The 23,368-nt window shown below is 39.2% G+C and overlaps 1 protein-coding gene and 1 long non-coding RNA gene across 4 annotated transcripts in view; one reads left to right on the top strand and one right to left on the bottom strand.

Moving 5' to 3' along the window:
- Window positions 1–14,209, bottom strand: part of TMOD3 (tropomodulin 3) — an 87,022-nt gene extending 72,813 nt beyond the window's left edge. Inside the window, exon 1 of one of the 3 annotated variants that reach the window (XR_014259152.1) lies at window positions 14,027–14,185. The gene's annotated coding sequence lies outside the window, so the exon portion shown is untranslated. Of the gene's footprint in view, window positions 1–14,026 lie in introns of all 3 variants that reach the window. The other 2 variants (XM_082448031.1, XM_082448032.1) reach the window with 2 other exon arrangements.
- Window positions 14,210–14,333: 124 nt separating this feature from the next.
- Window positions 14,334–23,011, top strand: LOC309654380. Its single transcript, XR_014260206.1, has 2 exons — window positions 14,334–18,139; window positions 19,551–23,011. It is a non-coding gene; the product is annotated as an uncharacterized lncRNA (long non-coding RNA).
- Window positions 23,012–23,368: the final 357 nt, after the last annotated feature.

Below are 23,368 nucleotides of genomic sequence, written 5' to 3'. Positions count from 1 at the left end.
TTTCAATAATCATTTATTGATATTTCCCAATCAAATTAAACTTTCTTCCCCACCTCACCATCCCTTCCCTACCCACCCCACCCCCTAATCCCACCCTCAAGCCAAGCAAGCATCTCAGTGGCCATTAAAGACAAAAGAAAGAAAAAAAAAAAGAAAAAAAAGGAACAGTTCTTTAAGAATACTAACTTGGGTTAATAATCGCCCACCATAAACAAAAATAAATCCTGGGGTTATATCAAATCTTGCCATGCTTGCTCCAGGGTAAGGGCTGCCTGAAGAAGTCAGACTTATAATGTATACGTCTGTATACATTACAGTGTATCCTCTTTTCACTGGTATGCATATCAAGGAAATATTCCTTAACAACTCCTCATTAAAATGATAACACCACACCCAGGGAACTAAAATATTTTGTTGGTTATACTTTTCCATGTGCAAATCCCCTACTTTACAATTAATAACATCCTGCTCAAAAGGACTGCTATATAATAAGCTAATTACAACAATCTTTCCTACAAGTCTATATACATATTAAATAATACAAACATATCAGACAATTGCTACTGGTTTAAAAGATGAAAAGCTCTAGAAAGTGTTTTAAACACCAGGAGAATACACTTTGAAATAAACACAACTTGCCATCACACTCTCATTCACTCTTGTCCACTCAGGCCTCTTTTCCTCCCAGTTTATCATATTCTCACCCATTTTTCTCACACATGCTTCAGGAGTTGTGTTCATATGTGCATACGTGTGGTGATATTAGTGCTTAGATATGCCCAGATATGAAACTGTTTATTTGTAAAGGGTTATCTCCATGTATCAATTACCTTAGTTTGTAAGTTCGTCTTGGTGTGTTTGTGTTCCTCCCTTAGTGAGTAGGTATAAGTGTTTGAGCATATGTACCCAAGGGAGTGTATCTCTCTACAGGTCAAAAAGTGTGCACATCTGTGGAGGAACCTACCTTGTAATACGATTCTCAAAGCAAACTATTAAGAGTATAATGGTGAAAGAGGCCCGTCACAAAAGACTATATATTGTATGATTCCATTTATATGAAATGTCCAGAACAGGCAAATTCATAGAGACAAAAAGCAGAATGGTTGCCTATGGCTAGGGGTGTTGGGAGGAAGTAGGTAGTGACTACTAATGGTCAAGGGGGTTCTTTTCTTTTCTTTTCTTTTAATTTATTGATATTTATTTATTTGGCCATGCCATGCGGCATGTGGGATCTTAGTTCCCCGACCAGGGATCAAACCCACGCCCCCTACATTGGGAGCTTGGAGTCTTAACCACTGGACTGCCACGGAAGTCCCAGGGGTTTCTTTTTGGTGTGATGAAAATGTTCCAAAATGAACTGTGGTGATGGTTGCACAACTCTGTGAATATACTGAAATCCATTGTCTTGTACGCTTTAAATGGGTGAATTGTATACGTGAATTATATTTCAATAAAGCTGTTATACATTAAAAAGAGAAAGAGAGAGAGAATAAGGAAACCAAAGTTGTCCTGCATTTCCATGGAAGGGTAACCTTGTCTTTGAAAATCTTAACTTTGTTCTACTTCAATTTTAATTAAGCTGTGGATTCAAGATTTCCCACTGCTAAGTCCCCTAGTGGTCTTATCTCCATCTCCAGCTTTATTTATCTTTACTAACAAGGGTGACTCACATACAGAACACAATGTCCACTGGTTACCACAGAAAAGGACATGTACACTATGATTTCAACCATACAAAAATATGTATGTGGATGAACAAAGCCTGGAAGGAAATGCGGAAAAATGAAACAGTTACATTAGAGTAATATGGTTAAGGTGACGTTCTTTTAAAAATGTTATCATTGTATTGTGTTATCAGTCAATAAAATCTGGAAGAAAAAAGAACCAACCTGTCTCCTTAGAAACTGTTCCAAGACAAATTCAGTAACTGCGTCAAAAAGGATTGGACTGGAGTAGTGTAGTAGAAAGATGAAAACTAAAATGCATGGGTTTTATATACATATATATATATATATATATATATATATATATATATATATATATATTTACATCTATTTTGACCAAGTCAATAAACAGGAAAATATTAAGCTCTCTATAGCTTGCTCAGGGTGCAACTTCTACTGAAATGAGATCGGCTCCATCAACTCAACCCACAGAAAAGCCATTTAAAATTAAAACTTAGGGACTTCCCTGGAGGTCCAGTGGTTAAGACTCTGCGCTTCCACTGCAGGGGGCGTGGGGATCGGGAACTAACATCCCACATGCCCCGTGGTGTAGCCAAAAAATAAATAAATAAAATAAAATTCAAATTCATTATTAGCACCTCCATCAGGAAATACATGGTAACTAGCCCTGGATCAATCTCAGTCTAGCTGCAGTATGGAAGAGGTGCATAAAAGTTGTTGCTTTGTTTGTTTTAAAGATCCAGGACCCTTCTTTTTTTTTTTTTTTTAATTTATTTATTTATTTTTGGCTGTGTTGGGTCTTCATTTCCGTGTGAGGGCTTTCTCTAGTTGCGGCAAGCGGGGGCCACTCTTCATCGCGGTGCGCGGGCCTCTCACTATCGCGGCCTCTCTTGTTGCGGAGCACAGGCTCCAGACGCGCAGGCTCAGTAGCTGTGGCTCATGGGCCTAGGTGCTCTGCGGCATGTGGGATCTTCCCAGACCAGGGCTCGAACCCGTGTTCCCTGCATTGGCAGGCAGATTCTCAACCACTGCGCCACCAAGGAAGCCCCCAGGACCCTTCTTAAGAAACTGACAATATAAGCAAAACTAAATTACAAAGTAGCTCAGCTTATTTTCAATTAAGTTGCCAAGTCAATCTAATGGCAAAGATTTTTTTAACCTATGTTGCTGGAACAACTGGATATCTGTATGAAAGGAAAATAAACCTAAACCCCTACCTCCCATCATAACACAAAAATTAATCTGAGATGGAACAAAGATCTAAAATGTAAAACCTAGAAAAAGAAAGCTTTAAAGAAGAAAAGCTTTTTATAAAGAAAGCTTTGCAACCCTGGGGATTGGCATAAAAAACACTAACCATAAAATTAAAAGTTAATAAAATGACTCCATAAAAAATTTCTCCTCATCACATCATGAAGAAAATAAATAGAAAAGCCAAAGCCTAGGTTAAAAAAAATCTCCAACACACGTACCAGACAAAAGACCTGTACTCAGAATATATAAAGAACTCCTGCAAACAACAATAAAAAGATGCACCACCCAATGAAAAAAATAGGCAAAAGACTTGAACAGATGCTTCACAAAAGAAAATAAAGGCTAGCTAATTAGCACATGATAAAGCATTCTACGTCCTTAATCGTCAGGAAAATGCAACTTAAAACCATAATGAGGGGCTTCCCTGGTGGCGCAGTGGTTGAGAGTCTGCCTGCTGATGCGGGGGACACGGGTTCGGGCCCTGGTCTGGGAAGATCCCACATGCCGCAGAGCGGCTAGGCCCGTGGGCCACAAGTACTGAGCCTGCGCGTCTGGAGCCTGTGCTCCGCAACGGGAGAGGCCGCAACAGTGAGAGGCCCACGCACCGCGATGAGGAGTGGCCCCCGCTTGCCACAACTGGAGAAAGCCCTTGCACAGAAACGAGGACCCAACACAGTCATAAATAAAAAAAAGAAAAAAAATAAAATTTAAAAAAAAAAAAAAAAAAAAACCATAATGAGGTACCATTTTACATCCTCTAGTATGGCTAAAATAAAAAAGGCTGACAGCACTAAAATTTGGCAACATTAAAAATTAAAATTTGGGGACTTCCTTGGTGGCCCAGAGGCTAAGACTGTGCTCCCAATGCAGGGGGCCTGGTATGATACCTGGTCAGGAAACTAGATTCCACATGCAGCAACTAACAGTTCACATGCAGCAACTAAAGATCCTGCACACGGCAACAAAGATCCCGCGTGCCGCAACTAACACCTGGTACGGCCAAATAAATATTTTTTTTAAATTGTGTAGGGTTTCCCTGAGAGCGGAGTGGTTAAGAATCCACCTGCCAATGTGGGGGACACGGGTTTGAGCCCTGGTCCGGGAAGATCCCACATGCCGCGGAGCAACTAAACCCGTGCACCACGACTATTGAGCCTGCACTATAGAGCCAGCGAGGCACAACTACTGAAGCCCGCATGCCTAGAGCCCGTGCTCTGCAATAAGAGAAGCCACCGCAACGAGAAGGCTGCACACCACAACGAAGAGTAGCCCCCGCTCACCACAACTAGAGAAAGCCCGCACACAGCAACAAAGACCCAACGCAGCCAAAAATAAATAATAAATAAATAAAATAAATAATTTTTTTTAAAAAAGAAGAAATGAGATAAACAAATTGCGGTATATTCATACAATGGAATACTATTCATCAATAAAAGAGAACAAACCACTGATACACAACACAGATAAATCTCAGAAATATCACGTTACAGGAAAGAGGCAGACACAAAAAAGCACATACTACTGTATGACTCCATTTTTGTCAAGTCCAAGACTAAGCAAAACAAACCTATGGTGTCAGAAATACAGGGTAAGAAAGTGGTGACCTTTCGGAGGGTGGGTGAGGGAAATGGCTGGAAAGCGGCATAAGGGTACTTTCTATGGTGATAAAAATATTTTTTATCTCTTTTGGTAGAAGTTACAGTGTATATAATTGGCAGAACTCCTTGAACTGGACACTTATGATACGTGCATTTTGTTGAATGTTAATCACACCTCAGTAAAACAATACAAAGTAGCACTCTGCTTCAAGATATAAGTTAATGATTTTGTTTCAAATGAAATTCTAGAATACCCCCCCACACATGTTCAATTACTTTCCACTTTGGATTACTGACATCTCTATTCCTTCATTATTGCAAATCACCTAATGGATTACAGATGCACATAGGTAGGTCGATATAATTATATGTGTTCATGTTTAATTTTTCATAAATGGCAAATCAAGTTTGATTCTTCACAATTTCAATACATACCTAATGGACTATGAGAAGTTCAGTAGAATTTTCTGTTTTCTTTACCATTTTCCTCTCAATGATTTTATAGTTGTCATTTTAGAGGGTCAGATATAAAACTGACTGAGAAAGAGTAAGGCATGTAAATCAAATGTCAGCAAGGAAGGACAATAGTGCTTTGACCACTATGACAGCCTAAAGAAAAACGCTCTCAACTATTTTTATCAAGACAGAGTCATATATATTTAAATTTAAGAACAACTGAAGGGGAGACCTTCAAGATGGCTGAGGAGTAAGACATGGTGATCACCTTCCTCCCCACAAATACATCAGAAATACATCTACATGTGGAACAACTCCTACAGAAAACCTACTGAATGCTGGCAGAAGACCTCAGACTTCCCAAAAGGCAAGAAACTCCCCACATATCTGGCCGTGTGGCTGACAGGATCTTGGTGCTCCGGCTGGGTGTCAGGCCTGTGCCTCTGAGGTGGGAGAGTTGAGTTCAGGACAAGAATTCAGAGTAATGATAGTAAAGATGATTCAAAATCTTGGAAATAGAACGGAGAAGATAAAAGAAATGTTTAACAAGGACCTAGAAGAACTAAAGAGCAAACAAACAATGATGAACAACACAATAAATGAAATTAAAAATTCTCCAGAAGGAATCAATAGCAGAATAACTGAGGCAGAAGAAAGGATAAGCGACCTGGAAGATAAAATAGTGGAAATAACTACTGCAGAGCAGAATAAAGAAAAAAGAAGACAATTCAGGACAGTCTCAGAGACCTCTGGGACAACATTAAACGCACCAACATTCGAATTATACAGGTCCCAGAAGAAGAAGAGAAAAAGAAAGGGACTGAGAAAATATTTGAAGAGATTATAGTTGAAAACTTCCCTAATAAGGGAAAGGAAATAGTCAATCAAGTCCAGGAAGCACAGAGAGTCCCATACGGGATAAATCCAAGGAGAAACACGCCAAGACACATATTAATTAAACTATCAAAAATTACATGCAAAGAAAAAGTATTAAAAGCAGCAAGGGAAAAACAACAAATAAAATACAAAGGAATCCCCATAGAGTTAACAGCTGATCTTTCAGCATAAACTCTGAAAGCCAGAAGGGAGTGGCAGGACATATTTAAAGTGATGAAAGGGAAAAACCTACAACCAAGATTACTCTACCCAGCAAGGATCTCATTCAGATTAAACGGAGGAATTAAAACCTTTACAGACAAGCAAAAGCTGAGAGAATTCAGCACCACCAAACAAGCTTTAAAACAGACGCTAAAGGAACTTCTCTAGACAGGAAATACAAGAGAAGGAAAAGACCTACAATAACAAAACCAAAACAATTAAGAAAATGGTCATAGGAACATACATATCAATAATAACCTTGAATGTAAATGGATTAAATGTCCCAACCAAAAGAAACAGACTGGCTGAATGGATACAAAAATAAGACCCATATATATGCTGTCTACAAGAGACCCACTTCAGACCTAGGGACACATACAGACTGAAAGTGAGGGGATGGAAAAAGATATTCCATGCAAATGGAAATCAAAAGAAAGCTGGAGTAGCTATACTCATATCAGATAAAATAGACTTTAAAATAAAGATTGTTACAAGAGACAAGGAAGGACACTACATAATGATCAAGGGATCAATCCAAGAATAAGATATAACAATTATAAATATATATGCACCCAACATAGAAGCACCTCAATACATAAGGCAACTGCTAACAGATATAGAAGAGGAAATCGACAGAAATGCAATAATAGTGGGGGACTTTAACAACTCACTTACACCAATGGACAGATCATCCAAACAGAAAATTAATAAGGAAACAGAAGCTTTAAATGACACAACAGACCAGATAGATTTAATTGATATTTATAGGACATTCCATCCAAAAAGAGTAGATTACACTTTCTTCTCAAGTGCACACAGAACATTCTCCAGGACAGATCACATCTTGGGTCACAAATGAAGCCTCAGTAAATTTAAGAAAATTGAAATCATATCAAGCATCTTTTCTGACCACAAAGCTACGAGATTAGAAATCAGTTACAGGGAAAAAAACATAAAAAACACAAACACATGGAGGCTAAACAATAAATTACTAAATAACCAAGAGATCACTGAAGAAACCAAAGAGGAAATCACAAAATACCTAGAGACAAATGACAATGGAAACACAACAATCCAAAACCTATGGGATGCAGCAAAAGCAGTTCTAACAGGGAAGTTTAGAGCAATAAAATCCTATCTCAAGAAACAAGAAAAATCTCAAATAAACAATCTAACCTTACACCTAAAGGAACTAGAGAAAGAAGAACAAACAAAATCCAAACTTAGTAGAAAGAAAGAAATCATAAAAATCAGAGCAGAAATAAATGAAATAGAAACAGAAAACAATGGCAGAGATGAATAAAACTAAAAGCTGGTTCTTTGAGAAGATAAACAAAATTGATAAACCATTAGCCAGACTCATCAAGAAAAAGAGGGAGAGGACTCAAATCAATAAAATTAGAAATGAAAAAGAAGTTACAACGGACACCACAGAAATACAAAGCATAATAAAAGACTACTACAAGCAACTCTATGCCAATAAAATGGACAACCTGGAAGAAACGTACAAATTCTTAGAAAGGTATAACCTTCCAAGACTGAACCAGAAAGAAATAGAAAATATGAACAGACCAATCACAAATAATGAAATTGAAACTGTGATTAAAAATCTTCCAACAAACAAAAGTCCAGGACCAGATGGCTTCACAGGTGAATTCTATCAAACACTTAGAGAAGACCCAACACCCATCCTTCTCAAACTCTTCCAAAAAATTGCAGAGGAAGGAACACTCCCAAACTCATTCTATGAGACCACCATCACCCTGATACCAAAAGCAGACAAAGATATTACAAAAAAAGAAAATTACAGACCAATATCACTGATGAATATAGATGCAAAAATCCTCAACAAAATACTAGCAAACAGAATCCAACAACACATTAAAAGGATCATACACCATGATCAAGTGGGATTTATGCCAGGGATGCAAGGATTGTTCAATATACGCAAATCAACCAATGTGATACACCATATTAACAAAATGAAGAATAAAAAGCATATGATCATCTCAATAGATGCAGAAAAAGCTTTTGACAAAATTCAACACCCATTTATGATAAAAACTCTCCAGAAAAGTGGGCACAGAGGGAACATACCTCAACATAATAAAGGCCATATATGACAAACCCACAGCAAACATCAATTCTCAATGGTGAAAAACTGAAAGCATTTCCTCTAAGATCAGGAACTAGACAAGGATGTCCACTCTCACCACTATTATTCAACATAGTTTTGGAAGTCCTAGCCACAGCAATCAGAGAAGAAAAAGAAATTAAAGAATACAAATTGGAAAGGAAGAAGCAAAACTGTCACTGTTTGCAGATGACATGATACTATACATAGAGAATCCTAAAGATGCCACCAGAAAACGACTAGGGCTAATCAATAAATCTGGTAAAGTTGCAGGATACAAAATTAACACACAGAAATCTCTTGCATTCCTATACACTAATGATGAAAAATCTGAAAGAGAAATTAAGGAAACACTCCCATTTACCACTGCAACAAAAAGAATAAAATACCTAGGAATAAACCTACCTAGGGAGACAAAACACATGTATGCAGAAAACTATAAGACACTGATGAAAGAAATTAAAGATGATACAAACAGATGGAGAGATATACCATGCTCTTGGATTGGAAGAATCAATATTGTGAAAATGACTATACTACCCAAAGCTATCTACAGATTCAATGCAATCCCTATCAAATTACCAATGGCATTTTTTACAGAACTAGAACAAAAAATCTTAAAATTTGTATGGAGACACAAAAGACTCCGAATGGCCAAAGCAGTCTTGAGGGAAATAAAAGGAGCTGGAGGAATCAGACTCCCTGACTTCAGACTATACTACAAAGCTACAGTAATCAAGACAGTAGGGTACTGCACAAAAACAGAAATATAGATCAATGGAACAGGATAGAAAGCCCAGAAATAAACCCATGAACCTATGGTCAACTAATCTATGACAACAGAGGCAAGGATATACAATGGAGAAAAGACAGCCTCTTCAATAAGCGGTGCTGGGAAAACTGGACAGCTACAGGTAAAAGAATGAAATTAGAACACTCCCTAACACCATACACAAAAATAAACTCAAAATGTATTAAAGACCTAAATGTAAGGTCAGACACTATCAAACTCTTAGAGGAAAACACAGGCAGAACACTCTATGACATAAATCACAGCAAGATGTTTTTTGACCCACCTCCTAGAGAAATGGCTATAAAAACAAAAATAAACACATGGGACCTAATGAAACTTAAAAGCTTTGCACAGCAAAGGAAACCATAAACAAGACCAAAAGACAACCCTCAGAGTGGGAGAAAATATTTGCAAATGAAGCAACTGACAAAGGATTAATCTCCATAATTTATAAGCAGCTCATGCAGCTCAATATCAAAAAAACTAACAACCCAATCCAAAAATAAGCAGAAGACCTAAATAGACATTTCTCCAAAGAAGATATACAGACTGCCAATAAACACATGAAAGGATGCTCAACATCACTAATCATTAGAGAAATGCAAATCAAAACCACAATGAAGTATCAACTCACACCAGTCAGAATGGCCATCATCAAAAAATCTACAAACTATAAATGCTGGAGAGGGTGTGGAGAAAAGGGAACCCTCTTGCACTGTTGGTGGGAATGTAAACTGATACAGCCACTATGGAGAACAGTATGGAGGTTCCTTAAAAAACTAAAAATAGAACTACCATATGACCCAGCAATCCCACTACTGGGCATATACCCTGAGAAAACCATAATTCAAAAAGAAGCATGTACCACAATGTTCATTGCAGCTCTATTTACAATAGCCAGGACATGGAAGCAACCTAAGTGTCCATCAACAGATGAATGGATAAAGAAGATGTGGCACATATATACAATGGAATCTTACTCAGCCATTAAAGGAAATGAAATTGAGTTATTTGTAGTGAGGTGGATGGACCTAGAGACTGTCATACAGAGTGAAGTAAGTCAGAAAGAGAAAAACAAATACCATATGCTAACACATATATATGGAATCTAAAAAGAAAAAAAAAACCATAATGATTCTGAAGAACCTAAGGGCAGGACCGGAATAAAGACACAGATGTAGAGAATGGACTTGAGGACATGGGGAGGGGGAAGGGTAAGCTGGGATGAAGTGAGAGAGTGGCATGGACATATATACACTAACAAATGTAAAATAGATAGCTAGTGGGAAGCAGCCGCATAGCACAGGGAGATCAGCTCGGTGCTTTGTGACCACCTAGAGGGGTGGGATAGGGAGGGTGGGAGGGAGACGCAAGAGGGAGGAGATATGAGTATATATGTATATATATAGCTGATTCACTTTGTTATAAAGCAGAAACTAACACACCATTGTAAAGCAATTATACTCCAATGAAGATGTTAAAAAAATAAATAAAGACCTCTGGATGGAAAAAAAAAAACAATTGAAAAGCTGGCATAATTTGCCAGCTAATTTGAACTTTAAAAGATAACACATCTTAAATAACAAGAGCACTGTATGTCAGACAGACACCTGAAAACCACCGAGACCTTTTCTACTGTTTTACTGAGTCCTCTGCGCCTCTATCCAGGTCTATTTTCATCTTCACCACCTCTCATCCTCCCTAGGATACTGCTCAGACCTAACTGACTTTCATATAGCCAGCTCACCCCAAGTTCCAAATAAATTAATTTATGAAATTGTACTATATTCTATGTAGATATGTCATAAACACACTCAAACAGTATAGAGAGTACAGCCTGGGGGAAAACATGACCACTGAGTGGGAAAAAGATGACTTCACTTGTTTTCTACCCTGAAAACTGTGGAAGATCTGTCCGTTTGAACTCCTACTGCAAGTTTTTATTCCCTACAGACAACTCTTACAGTGCTCTGAACTATAAACAAGTACACATGCCTAATCTCAGAGGGAGTAGGCTCCCAGACAAAAAACATGTCTTCTATGTCTGTATTCACCATGAGCCTAAGACAATACCTTGAACAGGATGGGGCAAAACACAAGTTGAATTATTGAATTACTGAATTAACGTAAATGAAAACAGTTGAGGGTGGAAGAGGAGGAGAGAAAAAAAGCTGAGAGGATACATCAAAGAGAAAGGAGAAGGGAAGGAACAAAAGAAGAGAAAAAAGAAAAGAAAACTTGTGAAGGAAATTTTTTTTGTTAGAGTAGGATTACTTTTTTTAAATTGAGAGTTGGAAAAAGCCATTGCTATGCACCTCATATCACAGCTATCAACACTAGTCTTTTTTTTGTTTTTTAACATCTTTGTTGGGGTATATTTGCTTTACAATGGTGTGTCAGTTTCTGCTGTATAACAAAGTGAATCAGCTATACATATACATATATCCCCATTATCTCCTCCCTCTTGCGTCTCCCTCCCATCCTCCCTATCCCACCCCTCTAGGTGGTCACAAAGCATGGAGCTGATATCCCTGTGCTATGTGGATGCTTCCCACTAGCTATCTATTTTACATTTGGTAGTATATATATGTCCATGCCACACTCTCACTTCGTCCCAGCTTACCCTTCCCCCTCCCCATGTCCTCAAGTCCATTCTCTACGTCTGCATCTTTATTCCTGTCCTGCCCCTAGGTTTTTCAGAACCAGGTTTTTTTTTTAGATTCCATCTATATGTGTTAGCATATGGTATTTGTTTTCTCTTTCTGACTTACTTCACTCTGTATGACAGTCTCTAGGTCCATCCACCTCACTACAAATAACTCAATTTCGTTTCTTTTTATGGCTGAGTAAGATTCCATTGTATATATGTGCCACATCTTCTTTATCCATTCATCTGTGGATGGACACTTAGGTTGCTTCCATGTCCTGGCTATTGTAAATACAGCTGCAATGAACATTGTGGTACATGCTTCTTTTTGAATTATGGTTTTCTCAGGGTATATGCCCAGTAGTGGGATTGCTGGGTCTTATGGTAGTTCTATTTTTAGTTTTTTAAGGAACTTCCCTACTGTTCTCCATAGTGGCTGTATCAGTTTACATTCCCACCAACAGTGCAAGAGTGTTCCCTTTTCTCCACACCCTCTCCAGCATTTATCAACACTGGTCTTTAAACTGTCATTATAAACACCTTAAAATATCTCCTAACCCTTGATATTCAAAGTGTGGCCTCCCACTACAACTACAGTATTCCCTTCCTGACCAGCAGATTCCAAGCCCCCACTGCAAACCTACAAGTTTCTGGGTGATTTATGGCTGTTAAAGTTTGAGAAGCACCACCCTACACCATTCAAGTCCTTTCTGTTGTACTGAACCTGTGTTTTATTTAAATGGACCAGTAGCTAACACTTGAAAAATCTCTGATTAGAGGAAACTGATCATTGTAATTGGATTTGATCTGTAGGTATTTAACTTTAGGTTAAGTTATTAATTACAGAGTAATTTGGCCTGGAGGGTATACCACAAAACTTTCATACCACTACCACTAACTAGTCATAACAACATGATTAAAAGAAATTGAGCATTACGTCAGTGACATCCTCAAGAACTCAGTTTTGTTCCTTCATGCCTAGCACTGGGCTTGGAATGACAGGTGTGGCCAGTGTTTCCTGACTGAATGAAATAAATGAATTTTTACAATCAGATATCTAGGGCTGACAATCTTGGGGTCATCTGGCCAAACAACCTCATTTTAAAGATGAGCAAACTAGAAATCCTGAGAGGTTCAAAAGCAAGCAAGCTAAACGAGCCAAAATATGCTGCATCTCACATTTTCCCTTTTTGTTACTTTCCTAGGAATGTGTTAGAAAAGTGATTCTAAGTATTCTAATAAAATGACTGTGGGCTCTTAAAGAAGTGATAGGGTAGAAAGGTGCCTAGGACTAGGAAGAAGAGACTGGCAAAGGTAAATGAAGTTGGACAAAACTATTTTTCTAAGCCTAATATACTTTTGGACAGGCCAATTAATTAATCAATTTAATCTGCTGAAAAATAAACCTGAAGGAATTGTCAGAAAAAGAAACATGAGCTGCATGAAAATGTTACAAACCAAGGGAGACCGCACATAACTAACTTAAATCTCCACAGGCTTATTTCCTGTTCAAGTATGACCTCCTGGGATAAGTTTTACTGCAGTGTTCATTACCAGATGACTTTTGGTTTTAAGAGAAGCCAAGGGCAAGTTGGAAATGTGATTCTTAACTAAACATAAAAAAACCAAAAACCAGAACAAAAATCCCCCTGCGGCTGTTTCTCATTTGTTTGTAATCAGAATGCGGGCTTGCAGAGGAAACACACCAATTTCTGTAAGCAAAAATATAACGACCCAGTCACGTCCTCAAAACAAACCAACATACAAACTTCACAGCCGGATCCAGCTGTGCTGCGCAGGAGCCAGGAATTTATTCTAAGAGCAGACAGATCAAAACGGCGAACGCAAGACAAGCCAGATTTCAATCAAAAAGAAAAGGGTGTGCCCTTTTTTTTTTTTTTTTCATTTTCTTCTTTGCAACTTTCACCCAGTAGAAACCTTTGAAGGAGTCTTGGTGAAAAAAACCTTTTCAGACGCTAGTCCCCCGAGCTACACCTCGGTGGGGTGGAAAGGGTAGGCACCGCGAGCTCGCACGGTCGCGGCCCGCGCAGGCTCCAGCCGGGAGGGGAAGGGGCCGGTCCCGAAACCGGCAAGGCCGGGCCCCCCGAGTGATTCATCAGCAACTCGCGATTCGCGCGCCTCCACCGCGGGCAACGCCCAGCGCGTCCCACGGCTCCTACCCCGGCCCGTTAGCCCCGAAGCAGCCCCCAGCGTCCCCTCGCTCCCCGAGAGGGACTGGTAGGGAAGGAGATCACAGCCAGGCAGTGGAAGGCAACCTCTCCCGTCTCAGCCACCATGGCCGGTGCGACTCCCTGCCCGCGCCCGCAGACGGACTTCCTGGAAAGCACGGTCTTGGCTTACCTGACTGGAGCCCGCTAGGGCCACCGACCTCCTTCACAGACCCGCGGGGACGGCCTGCCGCTCAGTTCCCAGTACCCGCCCGTCTGCCTGCTGCCGCCTCCCAGGGAGTTGTCTGATACACCGCCGCCAGCTCCCCCAACTCGACGGCCCAGGTTCCCACTCCGCCGACGATGCGCGTGCGCACTCCCAGGTCGCGGGGCATCCTGGGAGTTGTAGTTCGAGCGAGGAGGGCGCGGCTCAGCGCAGACCCTGGTCTTTTCTGTGTGCAGGACTTTGGAAGTGGCTGCGGATACCAAGCCTTACACCAGCCTGAGAAAACGTCCTTTACTAGTGGAAATATCTACCTTGGACCCTTTGGGAGCTATAAACAGCAACTAGAGGCTCCTTAGTATAGATTTCCTCTTTACTTTGACTTTTAGTCAAGAGGGACACAAGGCAGGACTTGTGTTGTACCCTTCGTTGCTAATGTGAGGACATAACATCGAGACCTTTAAACTTGTGAAAAACTGATAGAAAAGGAAACAGGCCAAGCACGAGAGGGACGTAAATCAGGCGGATGTCACCTCAAGCGCATAGTGGCCCTAGTGATTTCCTTAGGTTTGCAACCAGGGGTGATGTCGCCGCGATCAGTTTCCACCCCATCCCATCTTCGCATTCCAGCTTCAAGCTGTACAACAGGCAGTGGAACCGGGCTGATGTAAGTGGGAGAAAAAAGTAGAAGCGCTGCTTAAAGGGGGGAACTGGGGCAGGTGGGCACTCTGAAGGCGAAGAGGAAGACAGCGGGAATACTTCAGATGGCAGCTCTAGGGTGGCCTAAGAAATGGCTGCCTTTTGTCCAGGGCTCTGAGGATAGGGAACAGCCACGGCCTTGCATTCATTCCTTTAATCACTCACCGGTAATTTTCCTGACCTGCTCTTCAGGAATAAACCATTCCCCGGAGTAATGCTCAGCTTTGATACGCCTTCTCAAAAAATACAGCCAGATAGAGGATTGAAGTGCCTGCTTGAGATACATTCCAGCTACGCCCAGTGTGGGAGCCAACTAATTGTCAAGCCTCCCCTGGCATTTACTTCTTCCCCTCAGAGCAGGGAGCACCCCAGGTAAACACCCTGGAATTTCATGCAATTAACATCCACTAATTCTAGCAGTGAAGATCACTGATGATTTGGAGTTTTTCAGGAAAAAAGAAAGAAAGAGAAAAAAAGAAAAAAAAAACCCTCCAAAATGAAAATACACTTAGAAGGCAATTAACATTAAATCTTGTGCCATTGCATCTTATTTTCTATAGCACCTTCGTGGGAATCAGTTTCTCAAATATTCTTGGTGATAACAGCTGAGAGCAATTTCCTACAGAATTCAGAATTCAGGTTCAACTTTTATTGAATATTTAACCCACACCAAGAACTGTGCCAGCACTCCCTTTATAATATCTCATCCAATCCTCGAAATAACCCTGCAAAGAATATATTAGTATCCTCCATTTCTACAGATGAGAAAACTAAGACTCAGAAAAGTTAAGTAATCTGTGCGAGGTCACACAGACAGTAACTGGAGATCCAGAAATGAAGTACAGGTAGCCTGACTCAAATTCTAGCATGCTTTCCACTGTTGATCAGACTGTCTCCTAAATTTCATCAAATTCTTTAAAGTAAGATCATCTGTGACCATGTCCAAGTTACATAAAAAAAAATTCTCTAACACAGTCCAGGGAGATGGTGTGCTGACTGGATGAGCTGAATATCTGGATTCATTTGGTAGTTCTGTATTTCATTATAAGTTAATATGTAGGTGTTATGCTAACTGGCAAGTCTCTTGTGAGTTCCCGCTACACCTCTGGGGAAACTGACAAAATAGAGTTTCTGAAAAAGCAAAGCAGAGAACCATGGTTATCCAGATATGGTTTATTTTAAGAAGGACTTTCCTTTACAGCGATATGGCTTCTTCTGCTTTGCTCTTTAATAAGCAGAGAGGGCTTTTAATTCAATGTCTGACTGATTTAAACTATGACACATTTCCTCCCTGACCTTCCAATATGGGGTATTAGGCATACATTAAATATATTTTCTTTTTTAGCTCTTTAAGTTTTTCCTAACAAATGCCTTCATCTTATTCTAATTCATTTTTCTAAAATAAAGTGATTTGGTGATGGATTCTTTTCCTTTCTTCAGACAAGTGTTATCATATTGTAATCACAAGACTCACAAATATGAATCGCCTAAACCCATATACATTAAATACCACATATGGTACCAGACGTATTAAGAATAACATCCTAGTATTGGATAAAACTTTAAAAAAATAGAACCTTCCTCACTGCTTTCTCTCTCTAACTACAATCTATTCTGTATACCAGTGCCAGAATGATCTTTTTAAAATAAATCAGATCATGTCACCCTCCTGCTCCAAACCACTTAGGGCTTCCCAACACATTTCCTTTGGAAAGGAAAGGAAATTCCTTTACAATACAATCCACCCCCACCAGTCCTTACATGAAAATTTTTATTTCCTACCACGCATACACTCTTTTGCTCTACTCCAGTCACAGGGCCTCCCTGAGGTTTCTCATTCCTGCCAAGTATTTTCTCACTTCAAGTTCTGTCTACTACACAGGAGAATGATTCCCTCCCAAATACTCGTGGCTAACACCCTCATTTTCATGAAGGTTCTGTTCAAATGTCACCTCTGAAAGGTCTTCTCTGATCCTCTTACCCTGTCTTTCTCCCCTTTACTTGCTTTGTCTTCTTAGCACCTGTCACTCCCTAACATCTTGCTTTATTTACTCACGTAAGCTTAAGGAGTTTGCATCATTTACCCCTCTCTCCCTAGCGTCTGCAACAATGCCTGACATACAATAGGTATTCAATAAATATTTGTAAATAAATGAATAGCTTTCCCTCCCCCCTCCTGCACATGAGTGGGATACAGATCCACAAGGTTCATGGTAAATGCCAGCCAAGGTCCTGATGCAGCTATAAACAGCAGCTGTGAGAGGGTTTGGCTCCACAGGACAAGATCCAGTGAAACTCATCCTGAAATGGAGACAGAGCTCTCTTAAAAGGACTACACTTTATGGGTTGCCATTATTAGCTTACAGTTAGAAAAAGCACAATTCTAGAAGAGGGAAAAAAAGGCAAAACCTGAAAATTATATTTACATAAATAAGTGAAAAGGTTAATCCACTAAATGCCTGTGGTGGATTGCAATATTGTTCCCAACTATTTGCTCTCCCGTAGAGGAAAAGACTACCTTACCCACTGTTATATGACTTGCAGTGCCTCTCTGTAGATATTTTCAGGCTTCTTTTCCTTCTTTCTTCACAAAAATACTGTCATATTGTAATCGCAAAGCTTACAAACATGAATTTGCTTTGGCCAATAAAATGAATTGAAGCGACAATACGACAGCTTTGAGTGGAGGCTTTAAGAGTGCCATTTCCTACTCATGTGCTTACTCTTTCCTTCCACCAAGAGAATGGCATGTCCCAAATAGAGTCTTGTCCTTCTGCCTGGGTTTTAGAATGAGAAGTCACATGGAATCAGAGCCTCGGCTGAACACAGGTGCTGACGTGTAATGCGAGCAAGAAGTAAACAGAGATTTAGGTTTGTTTGTTACTATAGACTGACCTAGCAAAGCTGACTACTGCAGTGCCTATTCCATGAAAGGCGATCCTCTGAAATAAAAGTGGTCTGGCACCCCTCCCCACACATTTAATCCCACTTCAAGTAATGGAAAACAGTTTAAGTTCAACATACGAAAGAGAACACATCTGAGACTGTTAGGTAAAATATTTGAATAAGGAACAGAGTACACATCCTGTTAGTTTTCAGGGTTTCGCCAGAGTGAAAGTGATTGACAAAATGACACTGTGACTTTACTTAATGTATTACAAGCCCTAAGTAGTGTTATCTTTAAACTTCCTACCAGAGTAACTCATAAAGCGTGTCACACTGAATCATCATTTGCAAATTAATGCCAGCGGCAATTTTCTTGTTATCAAAAGTTCCTTTAGGAAATAGTTTCCTTGATATACTGAAGTTTGTTTTTTCTTTTTAATGTGTTTTATAGGAGAACTGAGAAAACTTAAGCTAAAGACATCAAGTTGTAACTAAAAGGTAAGGATTTCATCGCTGGGAGCTTAGAGTTGGTTAAAGCAGTGGGAGGGAGGAATCAGAGAAGACAAACACCATAGCTGGGGCGCAGGATTTTATAGAAAGGATTCAAGCAAAGCCTTTAGCTTGAAATATCTTTCCCTAGCACCCCATCTCTGCTTGTTAGAAGCTTCCTCATGTTTCATTGCCCGTCTCAAGTGCCTGTTTCTGACTCAAACTTCCCTAAGGCCATCAGCTGGAATTGATTTTGCCATTCCTCATATTTTTATACCCTACTGTGCCTCCGCTGAAGGTGCACTAAATGCATATTTCAGCTAAGTGCCAAAGGGCTGAGAATTTAAATTTTCAGCTGAAGCCAAGGTTGCTCACAGATATCACTATCAAAAAATAAACTTCTGGATACACAAATAAACCTAAATTTTGATGCCAAAATTTAAATTATTGTTTTAATATTATTTAAAATGTTAGTGCTAAAATAGTAAAGTTTAATATAGTAAAGCATAGGAACAATAATTTCCCAGTTCTGTGAGCTGTTAGACTCTCCTACAGTCACTGGAGAGTCAGATTTCAGCAGAGGCGAGTGGATGAACAAGAGCCATGTCCTAAATGGAACTAAATAAGAATTAAATTCTGGTTTTAAATTATACATGCTAGGTACACCAAAGATTTCTATAAAGAATAATAGTATGATGTAATCTCTACTTATCTTTCCTTGTATTATTATTTTAAAATTTTAAGCCTATATTGACTAAAAAAGATATTCTTGTTCTTCCTAAGTTATCTAACTAATGCAGTCTCTCTTTATATTTGTAGTAACTGTCAACCTATTTCCCTACTTATCTACTTGAAAGTTCTTAATACTTTTAAATAGTTTTTGAATTAATTTATTTTTAATTGATGTTGAAGACAAAAGAAACCTTTCACAATCAGCAATTATTACAGCATTTTACTTATCCAATTAGCAATATACATTTATATTTGATAGAATTTCAACAAATAAATAACAGATTTTTCACTCAGATTAAATCTAGAATACCTGCCTATATCTGAAAATCAATATTCATAAAATAATAGCAAATCTAAATGACATACTTTGTTCTTATCAGTGACACTGTTGACTGATTAGATATAAGAATTACCTTTAAAAATACCTATCACCAACCATGCCAAAGTTCAAGGATGATGGGAATAATATTGAAGTAGGCATTCCAAAAGCTGAGGCCCAAAGCCCAGGACAAATAACAGATTTTTGGACAAATATCAAGACTCTTTGTCTACTGTCACTGAAGCTAGAGTTGGCTTTTAGGCAGGCTCATTCTACTTCTTACTCACAGTTAAGCTTTTAGTCAACACCAAAGTCTTTATCCACACAGATGGCAATTAAGTCACATTTTTCCCATTCTATTTTTTGTAGTTGACTTTTTGGATTAAAAGTAGAAAACTAGAGACTTTCCTGGTGGCACAGTGAATAAGAATCCGCCTGCCGATACAAGGGACATGGGTTCGATCCCTGGTCCAGGAAGATCTCACGTGCTGCTGAGCAACTAAGCCCATGCACCACAACTACTGAGCCTGCACTCTAGAGCCCGCGAGCCACAACTACTGAAGCCCGTGCGCCTAGACTAGCCCGAGCTCCGCAACAAGAGAAGCCACCGCAGTGAGAAGCCCCCACACCGCAACAAAGAGTAGCCCCCGCTTGCCACGTGCAGCAACCAAGACCCAACGCAGCCAAAAATAAATAAATAAATTTATATATATATTTTTAAAAAGTAGAAAACTACTATTGTTTCTATTCAATTTCATCTGATTAGACACAGGCTTATATTTTGACCTGTCCAGATATTTTTGAACCTCTCGAAGTATTCCTTATCTCTCCCAGTGCCCATTAGTTAAAGACTCAGTCTGTATTCCATGAGCATCACATCCAAATTACTGATGAACTGCTAACCAAAACTCATCAAGGAAAGAGCCATGTAGTGGCTAAGCCCTCCTGGTTGAAATTCTTCCATTCATCAGCCTTTGCTTATGATCATGAGTCAAAAAAAAAAAAAAAAAAAGACTGTTTAAACCAGTCATTTAACTATTTAGTTGAACTGTTATACAGCCCACATTTCTCAAGGGTGTTGAGACTTTCTCAAATGTCTTGATGAAATCCAAACACAGTATGTTCTTTTGACTGTACTCTTATGATTTCCTATCATTTAATATAAGTGAATCTGTGCTACCTGTTAAAGAGATCACTGCTTCACTTCTAAGTGCTTACAAACCACTAAAGCGGATAATACACTTTTCTAAGATTTTGCTCAGGATTGATAAGTTCAGTGGTCTACAATTTGGAGACCTCCCCCACCTCCACCCGGCCTCTACCACCACGCCTTTTGAGTCATGCATTGATTTTCCTATATCATCTCCCTTCTTAGGTTGGTTGGGCCAAAGCATAGCCCCGCCTCATCCAAGCTCATGTACATCTAGTTCCTACAGAGGACCTGTGATATGTGGGATAATTGCAGGCAGCTGTGGGCATCTGATTGTGTTGCCTGACTGGTGGGCTGGGAAGCAAGCTGTTAGCTGAGGCAGGGAGGGTGTGGGGCGCCACTTCTTACAGCCCCAGAGAAAGGCTGACTGATCAAGAGAGGGTGGTCCATAACAGAGTCAAGTCTAATATACAACAGACCCAAAGTCAAGGAGTCACTGCTCAAAGCCAGACTGCCAAATCCAAAGGAGGGCACCCAGAAAGCAGGGCAAGTACAAGCAAGTTGAAACATCAGGGAATTCATGAGGAGCTAAATGAGAGGGTGGGTCAGGAGTAACTTCTGAGTCAGCTGTATCTTATTTATATTTGATTCTTTGAGTGATGGGGGAGGGCCTGTCTGCCAGAAGGGAATGGACAGTGGAAACACAAAAATGAGTAAGATTCAGTCCTCCTTAAATTCCTGACATTGTCAGCATTGAACAGGGAACTTTGTTGCTGTTAATATCCATGGATATTAATTTAGGTTAGAATTTAGGATACTAATACCTAAGTGCCTTCTGTATGCCAGGCACTGCTCTAAGTATTTTTACACATGAATCCTCATAATAGTCCTACTGTGAAGTACGACTGTGATTCCTATTTCAGAGGTGAAGAGACTGAGGCTAGGTAATTTGCAGAAATTCACGCAACTAACAGAAGTGAGATATGAACTAGGCAAGTCTGACCCCAAAGTGCACACCTGTAACTCCCATTCATTACAGCCTCAGAGACTGAGAGAATTCTTCAGAGAAAATAATTACTTTACCTCCTTGACCATGAAAAGGTATGAGACAGCAAATATAGAAATTAGATACAGGCCTCCTATGCTTCTTCTTGGACCTCATCATCAGTCTAGGTGACGAAGAGTTAGGGCAGAGTTCAACAGGGTGGCAGAAAGAGTAGGTTTTCTTGTTCTTCCAGGACAAGCCTTTACAATGTTACTTTATTTTTAGTGTTCCCTGTTTTGAATCCCAGCATAGCTTACAAAAAATTTAATTCCAAAGTTAATATAAAAAATTCAAGGTAAAATACTTAACGCATTTGGGGTTAAGTATATCTGTATTCTTGCTCCCATTTATTCTAACAAATGTTAACTGTTTAGCTGAATGTGTGTGTGTGTGTGTGTGTGTGTGTGTGTGTGTATTTTCATTTTAATAAGGAGGTCTTGTTTCTCCTCTGGCTACTTCTGGTTGTCTGTCTACTTCTTATCTTCCTCATAGTAAGGGCACTCTATGGTCCTTTCTAGCAAATGTACTTTTCTAATATGAGAACATGGTGCCAATCATTTATTTTAAAGAGACAATGTGTCTTAAAATTATCTAGATTAAATCAGTCTTTACTTTCATTTTAAAAGAAAAGTTTATTATTCCTAATGTTCTGTACATTTTCACTTGGAAATTTCATTCCAGACACAAATGAATACATTACATCTTTGAAAGCAGAAAGATCTTGATTAATTAAAACAGTATACCTTTACCTTAGCATTAGGTCAGGCTGGCAAATTCCAAAAGGTCAAACACTGCACCTATCTGTGCCGACTGGGATCCTTATTAATTATCATGGTAAAAGTATTTCACGCTTCATACATTTTGCTTTTTTACACATTTATTTCCCACATAATGTTCAATTTCACATTTAAAAGGCAAATTAATCTTTAATTCCCTAATGAATATAATCAATGTCTACCTTTGAAAAGTTTCAAAATGAAAAATAAAACTATGTGGATTTATCAATAACTGCTTAGCCAGATAAATGTTGCCAATATAAGTTTAAACAGCTTACAAGGTATTATTTCCTTTGTTCTCTTCAAAACAATACAGGTACACATAAGGTCACACATTACAGGCATCTGAACTGGTAAAATATTACACATTGGTGGCATGCAAGTATTTTACATTTTTAAATGCAATGAAAAATGCTGCTTATTTGTTTTCTTTAAATAGATGAAACAGAATTAAGATAAAGTTTTAATTAAAATATAAATATTATTCCATGAATATAATGGGGTTTTTTAAAACCAAAGTGGCAGAGATGAGAATTTTAGTTCAGAATAATTTCTTTCTTAACTAAAGATTGTCACTGGCAAAATTTGGTACTAAAATAAAATTTCCTTAAAAAGTACATTTTCTATCCATCTCATTTCACCATATGGCCAATTCTTATCTATCCACATTTAGATTATCCATGGGAAAGTTTTAATCCTGGACCAGCTTCTCCCAATCACACAGTGTACTTCTGATTCTGATTGGCTTCTCTCTGTTATCCAGTCAATATGTGCTCAGTCAGACACACAGACTCACAGACACACACACACACACACACACACACACACACACACACTCTCTCTCTCTCTCTCTCTCTCTCCCTCCCTAAATAAAAACCTATGAAAAACATACCATGTTTACTGTGCTCAGTTTCTTTCTTTGCATTTCCTCCTCTCTTTCTCCACCATGAGAAATAAAATACAAGGAGAAAATACCATACATTTTAAAATGTCAAAAAGGCTGCTCCTCCAGAACTATTCTGAAAACAGTAAAAACCGCTGCAGAGGAACAAATAACTCTGTGGAATGTTCAGACGTCTTCCTTTGAACAAAGCCTATGGAGGAGAGATGGAGCCACAAGGGAGGCATTGCACACCCGCACCCAAGTTCAGAGGCAATGGAAACATTTAGAATCACAGGATTGTAACATTTGGGAGCTGGAAGGGACCTCAGAGAG

Source organism: Balaenoptera physalus (genome assembly GCF_965194825.1).
Source record: "Balaenoptera physalus genome assembly, chromosome: 2".
Taxonomy (NCBI): domain Eukaryota; kingdom Metazoa; phylum Chordata; class Mammalia; order Artiodactyla; family Balaenopteridae; genus Balaenoptera; species Balaenoptera physalus.
This window is presented reverse-complemented; position numbering and strand designations above follow the sequence as displayed.